The sequence below is a fragment of the Vanessa cardui genome, chromosome 16 (genome assembly GCF_905220365.1).
Source record: "Vanessa cardui chromosome 16, ilVanCard2.1, whole genome shotgun sequence".
Classification (NCBI taxonomy): Eukaryota; Metazoa; Arthropoda; class Insecta; order Lepidoptera; family Nymphalidae; genus Vanessa; species Vanessa cardui.
Genome location: NC_061138.1, coordinates 3702578 through 3724677, shown reverse-complemented (window position 1 = coordinate 3724677; position 22100 = coordinate 3702578). Strand labels below are relative to the sequence as shown.

At 32.7% G+C, this 22100-nt stretch overlaps 1 protein-coding gene across 3 annotated transcripts in view; it reads right to left on the bottom strand.

The window, feature by feature from the left end:
* Window positions 1-22100, bottom strand: part of LOC124536178 (protein N-terminal asparagine amidohydrolase) — a 90153-nt gene that overhangs the window by 20582 nt on the left and 47471 nt on the right. Inside the window, exons 1-2 of one of the 3 annotated variants that reach the window (XM_047112655.1) lie at window positions 20263-20420; window positions 7907-7959 (exon numbers count right to left, since the gene is read on the bottom strand). The gene's annotated coding sequence lies outside the window, so the exon portion shown is untranslated. Of the gene's footprint in view, window positions 1-7906; window positions 7960-16346; window positions 16366-20262; window positions 20421-22100 lie in introns of those variants that run through there. The other 2 variants (XM_047112657.1, XM_047112656.1) reach the window with 2 other exon arrangements.

Here is a 22100-nt window from a genome sequence, read left to right as displayed (position 1 = left end):
AGACATACGTCAGTCAGTAACATGTAAAAAGTCAAGACATATGACAGGAAATAACATAAATAAAAACAAATATAACAAAAAGAAAACAAAAACTTTCACTAACAACGAAATATTAAAATCAATTAATCGATAAAATATCGATTCTGATTATTATCACTTAAAAAAATATTCAAAAGTGAAATTAGTTAACAAATTAAGATAATATAAATTCTAGAAAACAACCAATTTGTCTAAAATAATAATATAAATCGATTAATAAATTTTATTTATCGTCCGTGATACATTTAAAAATATGTATTCCACTTAGTGTTGTTCATATAAAACGTCAATAAAAATAAAAAATCGTTACCATAAATATTAATAGAGAAACGATATGACGCTGACCTCACAAATTGCATTACTGCTTCCCAGAGGCCAATGTCAAAATCATTAATAACGAGTTTTATCATACTGAATTTGTATTATTTTGCAGTAAATATTTATTAGCTACTTTCAACAAATGACTCTAAATCAATTAAGTAAACATTATGTTTACGTTTTAATTAAAAAAAAAAAAAAACGTTTTTAAAGAAAAAATGTAGACAATGTAGACAAATAACACTGCAAAACGGGCCATCTGGTCAATATAGGCTATTTGACTGGTTTTTAAAATCAGTTTTATATTATTTAGTAGAGGTTAAGGAACCCAGTAAAAGTTATTTTTTTTTTATTTCTAGTAAATATTTGCCGAAAAATATCATATTAAAAATTCCATGTTTAACTTACGCGCGAAAACGCTAACTGGACAATATGGCGCTGCAAGGGGGTCGGTGACGGCACTTTGCTGTATTTTAATCTGTGGTACATATAGTAGAAAAGCAAGGTTTACAATAAAGTGTAAGGTCAGGAGCGTTTTGTGTCACGTGACAAACGTTTGAAAAAATGCATTTTTATTTATTGATTTTTTAATAAATTAAGTATTATTTTCAAGTTTCGTAAGTAAATAACCATTTTTAAACTCATAAGATACACTGATTACAAAAATTCACAATTTATTTTTCGCATTGTCAAATAGCCTACTGCTTGTGTCACCAATGACCACCACTAAGCTTGGGAATAATGAAGTTACATATGTGCCCAATTACACTGGTTCAATGACCTTTCAAACCAGAGAACAATAACACTAAGAACAGCTATTTGTTTTGTAAGTAGTATCTAATCAAACAGACTTGCTTAACCCTTACTTGGTCAAGTAAATATAAAAACACTGACCGTAAACAATACCGTGAAAGTTTCTATGCAACAAACGCCCGTAATAATAATACACATACACGAACGTATATAGACTTCCGTGTGTTTATATTTTATATTAAGAATTGAACATCTCGGCGCATGTCTGGCCCCGGCAGTTTGCATATAGATTAATATCCCGCATAACGGACACAACATGTCGCGTCAAAACGGGAATAACCGTAACTGGGGTAGCCATATCGAATGAATTAAGGCGGAAACGAGATCAGAATTCATATAATATTTCATTAAATCATGTTAAAACTGTCACATTATGCTTCACTCGACTTAACCCTTCGCCGACGTCATGAGGCCGTTATATCCCATAATTAAAAAAATATAGTATCAAGATTACTTTATGGATATTTATATCGCGGACGAACTATTATTATCTTTGAAGGTTATTTGAATACTTTAAATTTATATTTGACTTACATTAATTAAAGCAAAAATACGTATCTAAAACATCACATCAGTCTTCGCTGTAAATGTTTCTTGGTAGTTCCAACGCTTAAATATTTAACAGTATTTTACAGCTATTAAACCTTTACCTTTTTTTTTTACCTTATTAAATCTTTAAAACATTAACGTATAATGTGAGACTTAAAACCATTATACTCTAATCTAATTCAAAATCAGAATTCAACCATTTAAAAAAGTTTTGTATCGATATTAAAAATATAATTTAAAAAAAGAATGATAATATTAAAACAAGTTTCATAACCATAGTGTAGACAAACCAATCTATCTTGGAAAAACTTAAAACAATTTCACATGAAATCCATTATACCTCAGACCCGTGACAGGATACGATAGGAACTGACGTGCATTTGATTCGCATAAATAGAATTTCAGCGTAGAGTTTAGACGTGTGCATTTCTATGAACGCCTTTCTCATAAATGATTTAAAATTAAAGATCGTGACTCGAGTGTTGGCGATTCAATACACGTTCCCGTTTAAGTCAGGCGGCGATGTATTTTGAATTGTTTGATATAATATTTACAATGGGGTGCTTTCGACCGAACTTGCCTTTGCGATACATTTTTAAATAATGGGTTAATTAGTATTAAGTACCTATACTATGGAATACTACTACTACTTGTATGGAATTTACTTCATCACGAAAATCCATTAATACCATATTATGTGACAGTTTACATCATTTAATAATTATGCATCATTATCATTACATAGTATAAAACAAAGTCACCGCTGTCTGCCCCTATGTTTAGATCTTTAAAATTACGCAACCGATTTTGATGCGGTATTTTTTAATAGAATGAGCTTCGAGAGGAAGGTTTTAGGAATACATGGACAACACAGTAAAGAATAGTATATTCAGTATCAGTATTGCACCCGTGCGAGGCTGAGGGGCCCTAGTATTTTAATAAAACAAAAATTATAGGAAGTACAGTGACCCTAGTGTGGAGACTGACAGTCTGAGCTGTAAAAAATCCCCAGCACGCGCTGCGACTTTCCGAAGCTTAACCTTGAACCAGCACTGGGCCAGCGTGGTGTACTATGACCTCACTTTTCCAATACTGAGAAAACCCAATCAAAATTTCCGATATATTTAAATATTCAATATATATCTAGATAATATGATAAGGTTGTAAAATGATATCTTAAAAACAGTCTACTTTATTAAAGTAAAAAAATATTAGTCATAGCGCGTAACAAAAAACAATTTGATCTTTTGAGTTCATACTTACAAAGGCTCCTTTACAAGTTACACGTAGGTAGCAAAGTTACTGGAGATAAGAAGGCTACCGGTACGGTTCCATGTATCACATTCTCAACCTTATATCTATAGTAATAAGACTGCAAATGTAAATGTTCATTTGTGCCTAATCATCAGCTGGCGATCTACATGTCCTGCGCACGCGCGTGGGATCACCCGTTATTTTCAGCCAGACATCTCGTTGCCATTTAACTGGACAAATCACGTCAAATCTAGGCTAGATAAAACTTACATACAAAAAATAAGAATATGTACAATTTAAATATTTCTTTTATGACTATACACACATATGTGAATAGTTAGGTAGTAAAAAAAAAAACAAAAGATTTCGCGGCACATCTGGTTGCTTCCGCTATATTTTATACATTTAATATACACACTGATATAAATTAATAACGTTTGAGAATAAAGTGACAAGAAGTAAAATTATTCAAAATTCGATATAAATTGTACCAATACCGGAAATAAAATAAAACCGTTTATAAAAGAAAGAGACGGGCACAAAAAGAGAGTGAGATCTATATAGAAAAATAATATCTATTTGAACAGTATTTTGTAAGACGAAAATAAATTAATATTCGTTTTAAAGTTAACTTGCGATCAAGAAACGGCCTCAACAAAAACAAGAACCAAAATTCTATCCGCTACTCCGCCTATGTTATTAAGCAAACTCAGCTCACTATGTTGCGAAGTAGGTACAGTACGGCACAACTTAGATGTAGCATCGGCAAATTCAATAAAACCGATTACTGCTGCTTTAAACAACCAATAGAAATAGATTCGTCGTATAGATTCTCGCGTCAGTTCAAAGACAGCTTCATGTAAGTAGATGTGTCAAGTTGGCGAATATATTGGGTCATATGATATTACAAGTTATTACGTTTGGGTAAAGATCATATTCACATAAGAAATAAATATTGATAATTTGGGTTAGCGTACTGAATTCGGATGTGATCGGTTTTACGAATTTCGCCGATGCTACGTCTAAGTTGTGCCGTACTGTACATCGCGATGCGTGAATAATCACCCGGTGCGCTGCGCGTGCGCTTACATCGCTATCTGTGAGGCGTTACCGTGGATAATCGATTTTAGACGTAAACGAATGGCTATCTGTCGTAAGACTATTGTGATAAGTCGGAATAAAATACCCTCTGCTTTGTTTTGTGATATGTTTACTTTTTGTTTCTTTATGGTAATATCAGTTTTAGCGGCTGTTTAATTATACAGTGATTTCTCTTTCTGACATTATTGATTTGACATACGATAGAAGAAGACGGCATTGTTTCATTAATCACCCGTTAAATGTAGTAAGTAAGACCGCTAGTTTCTCTGCATAAATTTTAACAACGGTCAAAATTATTTTTGTATCGGAAACTTTTCTTTTTCAGATTTAAACTTGATCCTATAATTAAAACTCGTCGCGTCCAAAATACTTTTACCTATCTTTCTTTTAATAGTATATGTGTAATTGAAAATGACACAACATTTATTTATATTTGTATACAAAATATATGAAATATTTTTCATTTATACATATTTGTTTTTGAAATCCATTATTCTTTTTCAAGCATGTCATTAAAACTGCAGTTTAGTATGTATAAATAGTATCGATAAAGATTGATTCATCAAAAGCTGTCTCTATACAACCGGTTCAAATAAATTTACAAAAAATATTAACACATACGACACATATCAACGACATAATTTCTCAAGCACGATTAGAACGATATATTGAATAACTTTTTAAGTAATATATTTATCATAGAGATACATAAATTAGACTATATAGACTGTTAATAGAAAGAGCTTAAATATATGTACATTTATATTTGCGGATTAGATTAGTGACGTCATCAAGAACAATTATGAAGACAATTGCTTATTAACCTACTTTTAAAAAGGCGGAGCTACGTTTAACACGAAAATCTTTTGTATGGTCGTGTATGAAGTCTTGACGACTTTAGTGCATTCCACCAACCCAAATTGGAACAGCGTGGTGGAATATGTACCAAACCTTCTCCTCAAAGGGAGAAGAGGCCAGTAGTGGGAAATTTACAAGCTGTTGTTTGTTTGAATTTTCTTTTCTCTTTTGTTCTTCTGTGCCAAGATGAATTAGAATGAATTAATATTAACCAAAATTTAGTCATGTATTTAACAAACCGTATAAGAGCAACAGAATTAGCTCCAAAACCGCATTGGGAAGTTTACAGTATATGGTACGTGTTGGCGCACTTTTTTTTATGATATAGTTTGGCGGACGATGGGCCACCTAATGGTAAGTGGTCACCATCACCCATAGACAATGACGCTGTAAGAAATATTACAATTCCTTACATCGTCGATGTGCCACCAACCTTGGGAACTAAGATGTCATTTTCCTTGTGCCTATAGTAACACTGGCTTTCTCACCTTTAAAACCGTAACATAACAATACTGATGAATGGGTGGTACCTACCCAGACGGGCTTGCACAAACCCCTACCACCAAGTGAAGCGCTTATATTAAAGGTTAATTTTTAATAGGACGAGATAGAAATCTCATACCATAGTATAATCATTAATATTGCATTCCAGAGATGAAAAGGCGTACAATTAAAACATCAAAACATAAATTACTACTTGTTTATAAGTCGAGATGACGATCGCTTAAGCGCTGTTTATTAAAACTCATTTCACAACCTGCGCTTATCCTCCGCAAATTGCTCTTCCAAGAACTCTAGTAACTCATTAGTTAGCAATAATTACATTTCAAAACGAACCAGGAAATATTACTGTCCCTTTCTAATGTACAGAAGAGGACATGGAAGGAGCGTGATAGAGCTATCAAGATAAACATATCAGATGAGATCAAAATCAGAGTGCGGTTAGGATATTAGTATTTTAAACGTACCATTATTTATTGCAATATTTTATGTCGTAAATGAGCAATAATGTTTATTATCCCTACAATGAGCACACAAGACTTAAGAAATCAAGCAACATCATATTATAAAACGAATACTTTAATTTGACTTAAGATAACCAATTTAATAAATATGTGTAGTTAATTGAAACATTTTAATTTTAATGAAACTGACAGGTACGTTGCCTTCACCAGTAGAGAGGAAACATAATATGACCAAAAAAAAAAACCAAAAGTATTGGAACTTCCAATATCAAATCAAATTAAAATAAACTTTATTCAAGTAGGCTTTTACAGGCACTTTTGAATCGTCAATTTACAATTAAGTGAAGCTACCACCAGTTCGGAAAGTAGATTCTACCGAGAAGAACCGACAAGAATCTCTGTAGTTACTCTATTATATTAAAAAATACAGAGTCAAGTTAGTTAAATACAATTATTTAAATTAATATATCCTGATTGGAAGTCAGTAACGGAACGTTTTAAGTATCGTTAAAATAATAGTATATTAATAATTTAAAAAAAAAAATCGTAAGTCTAATATCTAGCTTCTAAAGTTGTTCCAGATGTCTTTGAAAAATATTCTCTATCTGTTAAGAAAAACGTTAACCCGGCCATACGGAGAGCAAGTGAAAAGAGATGCTCCTGCGTTTAAACTCTTCCCAATTGCATGACATTTCAATCCGATCGGATTATGAGAAATAGAGAGAACAATGTGTTTACACTTGGACCTATAGAACACTGTAACTGTCCATTACGACTACTCTAATGAAAATCGGATAATTGCATTACTTTTATAAAATAACCAAATTATTGAAAAAAAATCTACTTAAAACATTATACATCTTTCGTAATACATACATTTCAATTCATTAAATAAAAAGCAACTATACAATTTAATATTAACGTTATGCGATATCAAAATAACCTAAACACGACTATAAAAAAAAAACCTACAAATATCAAACGCGATATAAAAAACTATATAAAGCTATATTAGTCGTAATATTGCACGATCTACCGATCAATTATAATTCGTATACAGCAAACAGTTTAAATTATATTTTCTTCTAAAACAGTAATTGAGACGTCGACGTAATTGCGGTCTTTCATCTAATGTAGAACGTGAGCTAAGTCTAAACGCAAACTGTCGATACATAAATAGGCTCAAGAGTTTTAAATGGCACCGTACTATGATTAGAATTTTAGTATAGATTCACACTATTCGATAGTAATAATAAATCCAGTGGTGTAGTTAGGTGAGGAAGTGCCCCGGTGCATAGAAAAATAATCGGGCCCTCATCGCCTCTTTAACTAATAGTTACCCTTTAAAATTATAGACACCAAATAAGAAATCTTGTGCGCCGCGTCGTATTTTCCTAGCTTCAGAAGCTTAAGTTTAGAGGGCCCCCTAAACTCCGGTGCCCTGGTGCACTCTGCACTGCACTGCACCTGGCCCTACGATAGCTACGCCACTGAATAAATCAAACATAAGCAGACCAGACAAACACAGATAAAACAAAAAAAGGTTTGATCGGACATGGAATCTCCTTCTTTTTTTAATCGGCTCATGCTTTATTAAACCCGGAACATATCAAATCTACTGCTTATTACAAAAACATAGTCCGATATTATATAAAACTTTTTTTTATGTTATAGTATGGCGGACGAGCATATGGGCCACCTGATGGTAAGTGGCCACCATCACCCATAGACAATGACGCTGTAAGAAATATTAACTATTCCTTATATCGTCAATGTGCTACCAACCTTGAGAACTAAGATGTTATGTCCCTTGTGTCTGTAGTTACACTGGCTCACTCACCCTTCAAACCGGAACACAACAATACTGAGTACTGTTATTTGGCGGTAGAATAACTGATGAGTGGGCGGTACCTACCCAGACGGGGTTGCACAAAGCCCTACCACCAAGAATTCATGATTTAGATCTTTTAAAATGTTATAAAACATAAAATATATTAAGGAATACTCACATTTATATTACTATTGGAGACATCGATATGCAGAGAGGTTGTAAATCATATATCTGCAAAAAAACGTATTTATTATAAAATCAATTTATATAAAATGAGATATCTTATTAATAAAGACTTCACGCTATCACAGTCGATTAATAATGAGACATTATTTTTACATTTTTTAACAATAAATAAACAACCAATCCTAATTCCATTACAAAATATTGTAAATTAATAATCTGTGTAAGAAGCTCACGCTAACCAATAAAAGTCGTAGAATTAGTAATTTCTGTCATACCGATGAAAAAAAAAAACTTAATACAATTATTTATGCACGTCCGACCGCGGTGAATGCCCTACTCGGAACCGAACAGGTTGCTATGAAGCACAACAGACAAGACAGTCTATTTTTTAACAAACAAATAAAAAACACGAACGAAATTTTAACCAAAGAAAATAACAAATGTATAATTATAGATTAAACCAATATAAAATATTTGAAGAGTATCAATATTGGCTGTTTAATTTTGATCACCATCAACTACACGAATTAAAAAAAAATCGTTTATTCTTTATTTATGAACGCTATGTAATGTAAAGTTACTGCCTATTTAGTAATAGTTTGACATGTGTCAAGCTAAAAACATACATGACACGTTGAAATAGAGAATATTTCAGTGTGCAAAGGTTCCAACATCTTTAATAAGAATTCAAAGATAACAATACTTTATTTCCTGCTTTAACTAGCATGTTCAAGTGGAGTGTAAATCTTTCTCTGACTATTTATATATTTTATTATTGCAATAAAGCAGATGAGACGATATCTTCATTACGAAGCGCAAGGGATCGTTGCCACGATCATTATAATGCTCTTGCGGATGCTGAGATGATATTAATTGAAAAGCGGATTGTAATAGTTTATTTTAAGGATTCATATGTATCTAATTATAAAATCAAGATTGAAGTAAGAGTCAGAAAATGTTCAACACTTCTTAACCAGACTTCTCTATTTCTCTTCCTGTAAGAGAGTAAGAATTTAATCAACCATCAAAGTCGAAACAAATGTGTCAGAAATTCAAACGACACACGCATGATATATTCTATTGATTTAAATGAAGCTCATTGATTCAAATCCGCAAGCTTTCACTAAAATCTACGAGATCTATCTACTGTGTAACATCTATTAGAAAAAGTATAACCGCAGCAAAAATAAAAGGGACAGGAACACAGTAAAATCTATTTGTAGAATGATTCATCTTGTTTTTATCTTATCTATATTTTTTGCTGTTGACAGAATCTCTATCCATCGTTTAACCGTAAATTTTAAAAGTATCAAATTTCTATAAATGTTGGTACATTTGAAATAGTATAAATAGCGTGAAAAAGCAACAGTTCGAACGCAGTTAACGCGTTATCTCAATTCCGAGAAATGAAACAAAAAATATATTGAAGCAAAGACCGCGACGAAACTTATTTTTAATGAGTGATAGCTGTGTCTAGACAACGATAAAGTACAGCATTCGAGTCAAAGAAAACAAACATCTTTATTATAAGCAATAAGATCGAAATTAGCTTGCCTAATAAAAATGTATATATATTTATGAAACTTATAAATATTCGTATTAGTTAAAGAATTCTTAAATCTATACGCATTGTGTTTGACGGCCTTGAAGTTTTTTAATAAGTTACTCTCGACTAAACACCTCTTGTCTCCGTTAAAAGTATATTGTTGGCATATCTATTTAGTGAAAGTCACGACGTTTTAAGACACGCATGGAGAGAGGTACATTGTTGTAAGAACAATAGCATCAGAACATCAGAAGATCCAACACTGACCGCGTTATTGAGTAATTTAGACCGATTGCATGTTGATGTCGAAGTATCGACGCTTCAAATACAAATCACAGTAATTTCGTGGTGTTGTATTACAACGTTTTTGTAAAATAACATGATCTATGGACCTGTGTTTATGTAACATTCGCACCGGCATATCATGACTTTTGTTACTGTTATTCAAAAACATTTCAAATTTCACTTAAAAAAAAAAAAAGTTTTCTTACATTCACAACGAACAATATTTACATTAGAAAGTAACATTACACAATCGAGATAATCAATATACAGATAATAAACGTACAAAACGTCATTAGTGAGATATGAGACAATATTGTCAGGGCGTACGTCTCTCGGTCATCACGCTATCGCATCGACAACACCATTAATCATTGCAAGCATAGCACATAAAACACAAACACGTCTTGTAAATATTACATCGAGATGAGTCGAGATGGCCCAGTGGTTAGAACGCGTGCATTTTAACCGATGATTGCGGGTTCAAATCGATGCAAGCACAGCTTATTCATGTGCTTAATTTGCCTTTATAATTCATCACGTGCTCAGCGGTGAAGGAAAACATCGTGAGGAAACCTGCATGTGACAAATTTAATAGAAAATCTGCCACATGTGTATTCCACCAACCCGCATTGGAACAGCGTGGTGTAATATGTTCCAAACCTTCTCCTCGAAGGGAGAGGAGGCCTTTAGCCCACCAGTGGGAATTTACAGGCTGTTGTTGTTGTTGAAATATTACATCGTACGAATACGTTACGATAAATAAAATTTAAATTAAAAATCTATAGTTCTATACTAGTATAATAAATGTTAAAGTAACTCTGCCGGTTTGTCGCTCTTTCACGATCAAACCAAATGAATCGAATTTGATGAAATTTGGTATACAACAATATATAAATAAATATGAGACAACATCACATACATTACTCTGATCCCAATGTAAGTAGCTAAAGCACTTGTGTTATGAAAAATCAGAAGTAACGACGGTACCACAAACACCCAGACCCAAGACAACATAGAAAACAAATGATAATCTACGTTGACTCGGCTGGGAATCGAAACCAGGACCTCAGAGTGGCGAACCCATGAAAACCTGTGTATACACCACTCGACCGCGGAGGTCGTCGAAGCAAATTTGAACTCCAAAAAAGGATATAGAGTACTTTTTTTGGCTAACACATGACAAACAAATCCCTAAAACACGAGCGAAGCCGCGGGCGAAAACTAATAATTTATAGAACCGTATATCTGTAACCGTTTTGTATAAACTTGGAATGTTAGTGTTGGTTACATTACATGGTTCAAACGAAGAGAAACCATCACACAATGTTCAGGAAGAAGAAATATGTATTTAAAAAAATACGATCGATATTGTAAACGATTTGACAGTCTAAAAGCCCTTAAACATAATCAGAGTCATATATAAAATAGATGAAAATGATAACTCTAATTTAAAAACACTAAAATTTCAAATATCTTGTACTATAGTTTATCTCGTTAAATCCTTATTTATTAATAGTTTTTAAATACGAAATAAAAACATTGTAAATACATTTTGCGCGAACTATGAACATTACCCAGAGACAAACTTAAGAACCGTGGGTGGTACTAAAAATAATCTCACAATTCTTGACCGGTAATATAATCTCTTACAATAATGATCAAGCGTTCGAAGCGTGGATGTAATTATATTTAACATGTCTATTTAATGTTAAAATTTTATTTACAATTTTAATTAAATTCATATCCACAGACTAGTGGAAGTGGAAAGAAAGAAAAGAATAATTAGTTGAAAATATTTTCGTCAAAGGGAGATAAGCTTTTAGGCCAGCAATGGGATATTTACAGGTTGTAAAAGGCTAAGAAACAATATGGCCCTGTCTTTACATCATTTAAAAAACACCGTGTAGAAATTTGCATGTATTTGATGAAAATCTACAACGCGAAATAGAATTGCCCGGCAGTGAGAGATGTGGTTGTTATTTACATATGCCTTAAACGCAGTCGCATTAGAAATGTATTATTTTACATAGAACAAGTTCGAAATTACGACCGTCGTAAGTTAAATATATAATCTATCAACGATTACGCGATCAAAGGCACCGTATGCAGTAGTTAAACTTTAATCAAAGCGATCGCATTCAGGTTTACAACACATAGAATAATTTTTATTCAAACTGGTTATTCTATTTTCGAATTAAATGATTACATCTATAGCTCGACACAACTTAGATGTAGCATCGGCAAAATTCGTAAAACCGATTACTGCCGATTTACGCAACCAATAGAAATAGCTTCCTATCGCGCCATTCGATGCTTTTCGTCGTTATAGATTCTCACTAGAAAGCAAATCGACGTTGTTACGTTTATGTAAAGATCATATTCACATAAGAAATAAATACTGACAATTGGGATCGTACTTAATTCGGATATTATCGGTTTTACGAATTTTGCCGATACTATATCTAAGTTGTCTTGTACTATACGTTTACTGCATTTCCGTAAGATAAGCGAAAATATTTATTAATTTTTATAGCAATATCCTATTATCAATTAAATTATTTGTATTATTTATTGTCAGTGACATGACTAATTATTTTGTTATATTTAATATATGTAAACAATATAATTTTTTTCAGTCGCCGGTTCTTAAAATCAATACAGTGTAATGCTTCAAACAATGGAAAAAAAACCAAAATAACATTTCCTTGACCTATACACAAAAGTATGTTACTAAGCTATATAATATCCGAGAGAACAAAATACCTGTAAATCTCATGATTTGTCAGTAAGTCAATAATAATTTGCATCTGATATGAATAATCAATTATTCATTTATTATGAATAGAATACCTTTCGTAAATGAAATCCGTGGTAGATACTTGTATAAACAGAACGATCACATATCCAGCCTCAATTCCAAATGTAGAAAAGCTACCATATCCCTACCGGTAAACGTTCGCCTACCACAATTGATCCGTGTAGTATTGAAATGTCAATGTTAAGATAACATCAGACGATCGTTAGGGTGATCTCTTCCGTACGAACGTCACTTATTCACGTGGGGAGTCTCGATTTCATTAGTTATTCAATTATGTGGATCCGATAGCGAGTCGTTGCTTTCAGAGTCATCCCATTGATGCCATTGAAACGAACGCTTCGGTATAACAATGACCATTTACAGAAATGAATAGCCAACAATTACAGGATACTTAACACGTGCTCAGATAAAACCACAGATTACGCATAGGTAGGTTAGGGACCTTTGTACGATACGGACTGACGTTGATCAAGATGTATATTTTAAAACGATAAGCTAATACAAATTCGTGATCCATCAATAAGAACGCAGGAGGGTGTAAAAACCGTCGCTAGCACATCTTTCTACTCTCGAATAAAGGCTCGTTACGCGCTTGGACTCGTGAATGATGGATCATCGCAGTCAACTTGCACCAGCGCTGCACGATCGTGCCATACGAATCAGACACTTATAACACTTACTATAGGATTTAAAATCGATCAGAGCGTTCCACGGCCAAGTTCGTCTGGCTTCATCTGGCATGTACTAGGTGATTGACAAGTCCGGGTCGATTGTATCGGCCGTCATAAATAACACCGCCACTGCTAGTTAGTACACATTCATTGCAACAAATGTATCGCGTACTTGAAATATAAAGGATTAAATAAACAATAAAACTTAATCAACTCCATTCGAATCGATATAAAATATAACATCGATTTATATATCATTATAATCGTATTATTTGAAGTGTTCACATTATTTAAGCAATAAACGAAATGTCCGCTCACGGAGATATCGCTGATGACAAATTAACGATGATGTGGGAGATAAACGACGATCGTTCTGTTGATAATGCTGACGTATTGGCACTAACTTGCTTTTAAATTAATCTATTACAACATTAGTCAAATGTACGATAAGAGGAACGCACACATTTATCTACGAGTACGTTTATTTATTAAAGGAATTCAAGCAGAAGTAACTTCTGGGAAATTAGAAAGTACCCAGGTCACTTACCGCAAACGTTTGTTGCAGTTAATAAATTAAAACTATTACCATCTTATAAATCTTCGTTATATCGATGACATAAATAATGGCTTTACATACTGAATTGCGTTTCACATACAGTGAATATATGAATATATTGTTTTGTGTTTGTTTATAACAGATTCGAATGTAATTTTGATGCTTTTGAAATTTAGTATTTATAGTAAGGATCACAAGACTCAAAATCATTCTCAGAAAATTACTGTAAAAAAAGTAAACAACATAAATATATATATATATATATATATATATATATATATATATATATAACTATCAATATAATGATTGATAAATATTTGAAAGGATTTTCACATATATGAATATAGTTTATTGAATAGGTAATAAGTATCATTAATTCGTTTGATAATATGAAGCTATCAACTGGCAATAACTATGCGTTCCAGTTATATATCACGGGGACCACTAACCGAAAGACAGCTGAGGGCGCGACCGTTACTTCGTGTCCAATAAATTCAAGAACAAACGACAGCTATAAGGAACTCGACTCAAGGCATCCATCTTATGTCAAATAAATACACTCATAAACAGCAACGCTTTACACACACACGCATACGCCACGCAATATATCAGTTTCGGTGATAAAACTATACAAAGTTGTGGCTATCGGTGGTTTCGTGTTATATTCTTTATGAGGTTAGATAAATTGCAGACCCGATAGCGAGTGCATTGCAATCTTCGTGCGAATATTTACGTAGCATAGCGCGAAGCTTAAACACAACCTCAGACAGTCAATCAACAGTTTTTAATTAATATTTTAAATATTGTTTTCGTCAAAACGAGCGTTAGGCCTAGTTTTAGTGAGTAGTCACCACAGCCCCTAAATATAGGCCTTGTAAGATATATTAACCAACCCTTACATCGACAATACGCACCAAAACTTGTGCTATAAGATGTTTTTCTTGTGACAATACATGTACGTATTTTAAATCGGAACACAACAATGCTTAGTATTGTTGTTTCGCGATCGAATATCTGATGACTGGTGAACTACATTTGGATGTAATAAAAATAGATTAATAATATTGACTCATATGTACCATACAAAAAAACAACAAAATGTTTAGTAGCGTGTCAGGTGGCTTGCAAAAATCTATACCAGCACAAAAGTTCGTAAGTCTATAGAAAATAATCAATAACTTTAACGATATAAATTTTGTGTATAATAAATAATTATAGAGGAAAATCCATATTGAACCATTCAGTATATTTAAATTAGCATCCAAACGCAAGCTTTCCGATGAATCATCGATATTATAAGTCGAGTTGATTCTAAAAATTATCAAATGTTTCTAAAATATACTATGATGAATTATATCAAGCCTCTTCTTAGTAATATCTGGTTTTTACGACACTCGACTCAACTGGCTGTCGCCATAAAGTTATGTACATAACGTATTCTATACTATTTTTCACTTGAAAATCAATGTCAATTTCACTTGAATACAACAACAATATTATTTGTGAATTTATTTAGACACACTTTCTTGTAAAATGTTTTGTTGTTTATTTATTCTCTGACCTCGATCTTATTATGTCAACTTCCGCCTAGTTTGTGTCTGTGATTTCGTTAAGTAAGTTACTCTATATTATATCATCTATCTGCCATTAAGTCTTGTCAAAATCGGTTCAGTCTTTCCATACATTAGCCGAAACCAACAGAAAGACAGACAAACAGAAGAAAGTGGATTTTTTTTTGGTAAATGTTCCGTACTTACATATGCATTTAGTAAAAAGTGGTTATTTTAATATTACAAACAGACACTTCAATTTTATATGTAAAGACTAATAATTAATTAACGTCGAATTTATATATCCTTGACTTTAGCTTTCGTTCTCAAGGTACAAACTAGACAACTTATTATCCCAAGTTACTTTAAAATGCTTCCTTGAAAGGAGTTTTATTTATTTTTTATAGAATAGATTGGCGGACGAGCTTATGGACCGGATGGTAAGTGGTCCATCACCCATAGACAATGACGATGTAAGAAATATTAACTATTCCTTACTTCGTCAATGCGCCACCAACCTTGGGAACTAAGATGCTATGTCCGTTGAGACTGTAGTTACACTGGCTCACTCACCCTTCAAACTGGATCACAACAACACTGCGTATTCTTGTTTAGCAGTAGAATATCTGATGAGTGGGTAGTACCTTCCCAGGAGGGCTTGCACAAAGTCCTACCACCAAGTAAAATATATAGTATGAAACATGATACTGATTAAAATAATCTAATTTAACATTCACTTATAAATCATTAAACATACCGAAGGTAATTACTAAAATTATATTTGAATTTCGATTTGTTACAATTTATATAAAACCTACATAGTCAAATAACATTACAAAGTACTGGCATTTATTTAACGTCCAATCTATAAAACAACAATCAAGTTACAGAAAACGATACATGCGTTGATAAAATACTTTAAGATGACATCAAGCGTTCACTCGCAGCAGATGGTCCAGAGCGGATGTTAGTCATATGTATACGACACGCATAAAAACAAACATACATAGTGCGAATGTGTGGAGTTGCATTAATTGTAATTAAAGACTTCCCGTCGCCCTGACCGGTTCCATCAGGACCTAAATCAATTAAATTGCTAATTTAACTATCATATTTTTACTATTCTGTTGATGTTTTAGTACTCAGGAAATTTGATTATGCATTCAATTATACTTTACTGACGTGCCCGCAACTTTGTGAACTATTAAATTGTACAAAAAAAATATTGTTGTCTAAGGTACTCCTTATAACATCAGTTTACTGCCAATGAAAGTCCCGTCAAAATCCATCCAGCCATTCCAGAGACCAAACAGACAGATAGACAAAAATTGGAAAAAATGCCTTTTTGGTATATGTACCGTGTAAACATACATATGAAATTAGCAAAAAAACTGTTAGCTTAATATTACAAACAGACACTGTAAATTTATTATATTTACAGATTGTTGACTTTTAAGATTACATTTCATACCATTTCTTCTATTAAGATTCTAAATATACATACATGTGCACACCACCAACTTTGACTCGGGGTATAAAAATCAAATAAAGTTTAATTGGCTCGGCTCGGATTTAGCCCAGAACTTCACTACATGCATTATATTAAGCTACCAAACCAAATAGACAGTTTTTAATGCAGTAAACAAGAATGATAAAATACGACATTTTATAAAACCCGATCAGCAATCATTCTGCGTTCGATTAATAGTAAAAATGGCAATTTAACTATCAAACGAGTTTACATAATATATACAACAAATGGAGCCGAAATGGCCCAGTGGTTAAAACACGTACATCTTAACCGATAATTGCGGGTTCAAGCCCAAGCAAGCATCAATGATCAATCATCAATTTCATGTGCTTAATTTGTGTTTATAATTCATCTCAGTGAACAAACCTGCATTTGCAACGAAATTCTGCCACACTGGGAATCCACCAACCAGCATTGAAACAAAGTGGTGGAATACACTCTATCCTTCTCCTCAAAGGGAGAGTAGACCTTAGCCCGGGAGATTTACAGGATGTTGTTGTTTTTGATGTTGTTGTATACAACAATGTCAGTCACATGTTACGATAAATAGAAAAACAAAAAAAAATAAAGGAAAAAGACAGCTATCTGGTATAAAGTAACTCGTAAATGTAATAGGTTGATTCGACAACACATTAAGTCTGTTCGCTTAAAGAAAAGCTGAGATTAACGGTCGAGATCCGAACATATGTAGTCACGTAGAAGCTATTAGCTGAAGGGTTAAAGACTAGAAGACATGCGAACAGAAAGTCCTTATTCAACGTAAGTACGGACAACTTTGTACATATAAATATTCTAAATAAAAACCTACAACAAATCACTTAGTTTTGTTGTGGGTTTAATTTTAGTTATAAATTGCGATTTCAAGAATATGTTTCGAATATTTTTTCGTATTTAAATGAAGTCATTATCACTACTAATATTATAAATGCGAAAGTATATCTGACTGTCTCGTTTTCACGCCAAAACTACATACATAAAGGACATAGCTAGTTTTTAATTGGACAATAGCGTTACAAATAAAGAGGTCTTACACAAATTTAATATTTTTAGTTAATTTATAAATATATTCATATTTTCTACGCGAGTAGAGCCGCGAGTAAAAGTTAGTTTTAAATATTTCTTAAGGGATTCAGTACAAAACAAAACATATAAGTATACATCAAAATAAAATGGTTTAACATTGTTTATAAAAAAAAAAAAACAGACGATGTCTAAATTTCTCTTCAAGTTCAATGTGTGTTTCGCATCTCAAATACCTTAACCAGATATTTATAAGAAGTACTTGATAAGAGAGCAATGCTCTTCATCATATACTCTACTTAAATAAAGAAAGTTAGAATATTCTATTTTGTTAGCACAATTTTAAGTTAAAATTATATGTAACGACTTTCGTGGCCGAGTGGTGTGTACACAAGTTTTCATGGGTACGCCACTCCAAGGTCCCGGATTCGATTCCCGGCCGGGTCGATGTAGATTATCATTAAGTTTTCTATGTTGTATTGGGTCTAGGTATTAGCAGTACCGTCGTTACTTCTGATTTACCATAACACAAGTGCTTTAGATACTTACATTGGGATCAGAGTAATGTATGTGATGTTGTTTCATATTTATTATATTTATATAATAATTCTCGTTGAAACATAAGTAAGCTAAATAATAATAAATCTATAGCTACGCGATAACTTATAGCATTAGTAGATGCGGGCGAATAGTCAGTCGGTTATAATAGTCAGCGTTGAATTCCCCCATCGTATTGTATAGTCATAGTTTCCACTGGTATCTTTCGGGACATCGTTGACAGTCCAATGGCTGTTCGCAATGTACACACGCTCAATAATGATGGCATAACTTTCCCACTGAATTGCGATGTTTGTTATACATAAGAACTACAATATAATCGAAGAAAAGGATTAAAGGCTTATATTTGACACAGCTAGCTTATGCATTTTTGAAAAGTACACAAGTATAACATAAAAAAGTATCCTTTTCTAGGAGTATTTGATTTCGTTCTGCTTTTAACTTACTTAAGTAAAAGTACTTATAGTATAACTACTTTAAGTTTTTGATACAGAAAACAATATCGTGGTTAGTTAATCTATAAATGTAGATCTTTTAATAATTAAAATTTAAAACTATAATTAAGATAAGAAAGCAATCAAATCTTGACACTGGAATAATCTTATTTAAAAGAAAATTCCGTTTTATGATGGATTTACGGTTTTTTAATTTTAATAACGGTTATACCGTCATTGATTGTTAATATTTTAGATACATCTAAATAGCACTACAAAAGAACTGAAAGAAACAAGCTATCTTTATTATATTGGTGTGCGTGACGAGTACGTTTTACATTCGCCAATCATCATACTATTTTACTAATATATACTTATTGGACATAATTTTTGGACAGTATTTAGACATGTTAGAATATGTTCCAAACCTTCTCCTCAAACGGAGAGGAGACCTTAGCCCAGCGGTAGGAAATTTACAGGTTGTTTTTGTTGCTGTTTATATCAATAAAACGAACGAAAGGTCTACATAAAAAATCTGTTATGGTTTTATTTTGAAGAGCTTCAACTGTATGTGTACAGAAAATTATAGATAATTCTCGATTGTAACATTTTTAATTGTTACAATTTAATAAAAGAATTCATTTGAGTACGGAAGAAAGTCACTGGCCGGCTAGAGAACATATGTATTTGACATTAAAAACATATTTAAAAAAAAGATTCCATCAGTTTACAATGTTATAAAATCAAAACAAAATATATCATAGAATTTTTTTTCTTCTCAGTTAACGCAAAGTTTTGGGGGTCTCCCCCACTAGTATAAATACTCAAACCTCTTAAAACTTTGCGATGGCAATTTTGTGGTAGCAATAATGATACCACATATGATGCCCGTACTTTGTCTCACACTCATCAATTTCAGGAAAAACCACTTTCACTGTAATATGTCTAAGTCCAAAAACCTTTTTAAATTATAAAGCTAACCTTAGTACGCAAAGTCTAGATTTTATTACGCAAGAGCGACATTAAATTACGAGTAAATATTTATCATAAAAACTTTTGCGCTTGCGTGAATAAACTTAAGCTCCACCCTCTTAGCAACAAGTTGCAAAAACATTCAAACATCAAAAGTAGAGTTTTGTATGTACAACATATTTAGTTTCGTTACGATTCTTTGTTGTATTTTAATGTATGTCTAATAAAACTATAAAATATGTATAAAATTAAACTGTCTTATATTGGCTGTTTATCGCCAAAGTGATAAAGGCCAAGATTCATTGCCTTACCGAGTCGATAGCGAATTACATTATCTACTATAAATATTATTAAGCGACACGATACCTATTAAATCGAAAATTAATATGAATATATATTTAACTTACGATAATATCGTTGAAACTTTCCGTCGAATCACGATAAAAAAAAAATTATAACACGTAAAGTTAATAACACAGCACTCAGTTCTAAATCACTGTACGTATTACGAGCGACAATTGTAACGACCGCTCCGGGTGACGTCTAAACATGGAATGGTGTCTTGATGATGGCAAACGAAAGACAGGGGCTGCAAGGAGCGCGGGGGGTGGGGACAATGTAGGCGGGGCATCGCAGGTGTATCGAGAACGATGATGTATGCGCAAGTTAACATTCGAACACGCCTCACTGTCACGCGTGAGGCGAAATGTTGTCGAATTCATTCAAAGTCCGCTAATTGTTTATTCGATACAAGTATGACATCGGTATCTATGCATGGCTGCTATTAATAACGGCTCGACAGCTGTTTTTACATTACGAATAGTGTTGATGACTGTCGATGGCGCACAAGATAAAAAATCGTCCGAATGACAGACTAATTACGTTACGTGAGCGTCCCTCATCTTGCGGCTTCTTATCTTGATGCGGGATGTGAATACTTAACATATTGACAAAAACAGTACGAGCGTCTTATCGCTTTACTGCACCCACAACTTTCTTTTTATAGCTGCTTTGAAGTTTTATCATCAACAATACTTTTAGGAAACGCAATAAAATTACAAAGTAACCAAAGAGACCGTTTAGACAAATTCAAACTCTTTGTGTATTTATAACAAAAAAAAAAAAAAAAAATTAACGTGACATTTCGTTGTATATTTAAATTATTAAAATAATAGGACACATTAGAAAGTAATAAGGTTCGAATACACGACATAATGACTAACTCATTTTATTATTCAAAATGAATTTTGTAAACACAATTATTCATACTATATATAGAGGTCGCGTTTGAAATAAATCGTGGAGCCTCGTTCATTACCATACGTCGATTTGATTGTCGAGAGTACAATTATTTATAGCATTTTTCACTTTTTTCGTTTACAGCAAGCACTCTGTTGAGTGAGGCGAAATTAATATGAGTTATGAGTTAATTAAGCGTTCGCGTTGTTATGTACAGTCAGAGAAAGAAAACCTTCGTCAGTTTTCAAATTCATTGCTTTATCAAATCTTAAACTCATAGTACCTTTTGAATCTAAACATCAAATCATTGTGACGCAATATGTCATTCTCAATCGATAAAGCAGATAATCACTTATACTGACCACACGAAAATAGATATTAAGGTGACGAACCTTTTCTTAACCCGACTGTACGTACACACACATACAAAAGTTAGGTACATTGGTATAGAAAATACAGCATGTATAATAAAATTAAATATACCAATAAATCGATCAATTGTGTGTACATATGTACGGATTTATTGCACAATGTTTATCGTGTACTGAATGCCACATAACAAATTGCAAAAGTGACGGTGTTTGACGTGACGATTAATATCTTATTAGACAATATCTCTGCTTTATACTATTGAAAAATTGAATATTAAATTAAAGTGAAAATTATGAAATATATTTAAGATGATTATTCATTATAAATATATGCCATTAAGTTTTGAAGACTGCTTAATTTCAATCACTCAGGGCCATCATACAAGATAAGAATTTATATATGTGAAGATCAGTTCGTAATAGTATGAATAAATAGAGTAAGCCATCGCTCTAACAACCGTTAAACTAACATCGGCTGCAAATCATAAGGTCCCGAGTTTGAATTTCGAATCAGAAATTACAGGGATATAATGTTGCCAAAAATAATGGTGATTTTCAGTAAACTACTAATAACCGTTCGGAGTTAGAGAGTGATAGTACATTAGTCGGTTGCCTTATGATTATAACTCTATCCG